This window comes from Quercus suber, unplaced genomic scaffold (assembly GCF_002906115.3).
Source record: "Quercus suber isolate HL8 unplaced genomic scaffold, Cork oak 2.0 scaffold_275, whole genome shotgun sequence".
In the NCBI taxonomy this organism is placed as follows: Eukaryota; Viridiplantae; Streptophyta; class Magnoliopsida; order Fagales; family Fagaceae; genus Quercus; species Quercus suber.
The window spans coordinates 20461-23585 of record NW_027069731.1 but is presented as its reverse complement, the minus strand read 5'-3'; positions in this window follow the sequence as shown (position 1 = coordinate 23585).

The following is a 3125-nucleotide window of genomic DNA, read 5'->3' as shown; positions in this document are numbered from 1 at the left end:
CACTATGTTACGATTCCTTTAAGTGTTTAAACTTAAATCCATTCATGCTTGTAGTCCTCGGACCAGATGATATGGGTTAGTTAGCACTATGTTACGATTCCTTTTAAGTGTTTAAACTTAAATCTAGCCATGCCCGTGGTCCTCGGGCCAGACGACTTAAGTAAGTTAACACTATCACAGCTCTCTGACTGCTCGAATCTAAATCCAATGTAACGATTTCTATTGAAGTATCACTCGCTGATGAGCCATGATTGAGATTCCTGAATGTGTTTAAATTAACCCTAACCTATCTTGCCTCTTATTCTTTTGTGCACATTTGGAAAGGCTTGTGGAGCTTTTTACTATAACCCTTGTAGTTTTTGTTGTTTAGCAATAGTTCTCATACATTCTGCCCCTTTCTGATACCAACCTTAGTCATGCGCGTTGTTAACATGATATCAGGATCACAATAAAGTTAAAGTACAGGACTTTAATAATAATAGTGAATTGTATTACACACAGCAAAGCAAATGAATACGAAGGAGAAACTGCTTCATTAATCAAGAAAGTAGCTTACAACCTCTTACAAAAAGAAAAACACAAAGAAAAGGGGGGCCCTATGTATCTACTCTTGAGCTGAAGGAACCACAGGGTCAGCAACCTGGCCTGTCTGAGCAGCAGCAGGAGTCTTCTCTGCGTCCAACCCTTGACCTTTGTCTTTGGCTGGTTCAACTGGCAAACCAGCCTCTCTGGGTGCATCAAGGGCGGATGGGGAAGCTACTCTGACTAAGCTTTGCTCCGTGGCCTCCAAAAGCTGTGGAGCAGGAGGAGAGTCAGTCTCTGGGAGCTCTCGGATCTTTGGATCTTAGTATATGCTCCCAAGTAGCCTTAGGGGAGAGTCCGAAGAGACCCCAGCAACGTCCATTGCCTTTTGCCAGGTTACGTCGCAGTACTCACGAGCAACCGAAGCAAATTGCTCCGTAGCTTCCCAGTCTCGTCCACTCCCAGCTGATATGCCGCTTTGCTCTCAGCTTCAACTGACTCCTTGGCCAGTCGAACCGCCTGCTCAGCTGCTCGGGCGCCCTCCCTGGCTTTCTGGAGTTCAGCCCTGAGACCCTTCACCAGCTCCCTTTTGGTCGCCAGGTTGATCTCTGACGCGCGCAATTGTTTGCGCTGCTCCTCGGCCTGGGTCTCGGTGTTTTGGAGGCCGGCCTTGCAGTTGTCCCTCTCTCGGGTCACAGCCTTAACCTGCTCGGATGTGCGAGCATAATCATCCTTCAGCAGGCCAAGAGCCTTCTCCGCCTCGAATTGAGACTGGACTGCTACTTGGGCCTCGAGGTAGGACTTCTTGTTCCATTCCTCAGCCACGTAGATCTGCTGAGTAATCTGCATGACCACATTTTTAGCACAAGGTGAAGAAAGAAAGCGAAGCAAATTAAAAATGGAACTCAAATTAAGGGAGCAAGTTCATTTACCATGGCCATGTCCCTCTTAAGGGATAAGAAGAGCTCCTGCTGGTTGAAACGCCTGTAGGACTCCATATTGTGAGTGAGGAGAAGTGGCTGCTGTAGGGCCTCAGCAACGTATCCTGCCCTTCCCCCATCATAATTCCTGAGGGATGTATCCCAAAGAATGGGGGCACCATCCAGCTCAAGCCTCGGGGACCATATGCGAGGTCCTACTCCTCGGCGGACCTCAGCCCCGACGTTCTCGTCACGGCTTTTAGTGGAAGAGGCCCTTTTGCCTCGGTCCCTCGCCGTCTTCTGCTGCTTACTTACTTTTGGGGGCACCCCCACCTCCCTTTCTTCAGGCTCGTGGGGCCTCTTCTTCTGTAAGTTTGGCATGGGCTTCAGGCCGAGTTCAAGAGCCTTGGGGGGCGTTGGAGGTAGGATCTCTACTGGTTGAGAGGTCCCAGTGCCTTTTTACTCGGCCTTTTGGCCCCTATTCCTCATCAGGCGTTTCAAATCCGCCATGTCTTCATCCGAAGAGTCGTCGGGGAGGGCAGTTACCAAAAATGGGTGGACACTGGAATGCCTATCACCTCCTTCCTCGGCATCTGAGACCTCTGCCACTTGATTTGCCCTTGAAGCTTCCCCTCCGAAGTGGAACTTGTCTATTTGTTCTTCTAGCGAGGAGGTGGAGGAACCAACCTTTTCACCCTCAACCTCTGGTCCGAGGGGAATTTGCTATAGTGTCTGGACGATAGGGGGTATACCTCGGGCGTTTGGGTGTGGCACAAGTGGAAGGTCATGCGGTGCCAAAAAACCCTTAAACGAAACGTCGATACGGTGGAGACGTTTGTCTCCCTGGATTATCGTGTTGCCAACCGGTTGGAAGTCTTTTCGCTTCGCTTTGTACCCTAGGATGAGGGGAGCCGATCGGAGTTGTCCGTCCTCGCTTACAAAGATCTCGGACCGTAGCAAATAGTTGAGCGCGGCGAAGTTGGTAAGGCTGAGCCGAGGAGAGATGTTTCTCTTGTCTGTTACAAGTCACAGCAGAGCTTTGTTAGAAACTGGAAAGCAGCAACACAAGAAGAATAAAAAACTGTTAAAAGACGAAGATCCTAAGCCTATGGTTAGTGTGCCTAAGACTAACGAGTCCCACCTGGCTCTCCTGCTCTGGTCGAACAGTGAGGGCCGTCATACCACGCGCCCGAGATGATCACGTAGTCATCCTTCATCCTTTATTGGATTGGGAAGGCAGGAGATGACCCTAACAACGTCGGACCGGGATTTTAAATAATATCCCGCTCCTTACTGGCTGTGGAACTCATACATGTGCACCACATCGAGCCAAGTGAGCCCCAATCCTAGGTGGCGGTTAAGGTCCTCAATTGCTCCTAGGATTCTAAACATATTAGGCGCGCACTGCCAAGGGGTAATCCTATGGTTTCGAAGGTAGCTAGTGGTGATAGGGCCCATAGGAATTGTCATTCCCCCTTCCAGGAAGGCAATGATGGGAATCACAACTTCCCCCGTTTTCCGATCAGTTAGTATCTTCTCCGGAGGGCAATACCTCACACCTACGTTTGGAGGTCTGCGGTATGTGGCCCTAAACTTCTCCAACTGGGCAGGGCTATCTACCAAGTACTCGAGTTTACCCATCACTCAACGGAAAAATGGAGGCGCAACATAGCAGTTAAGAAA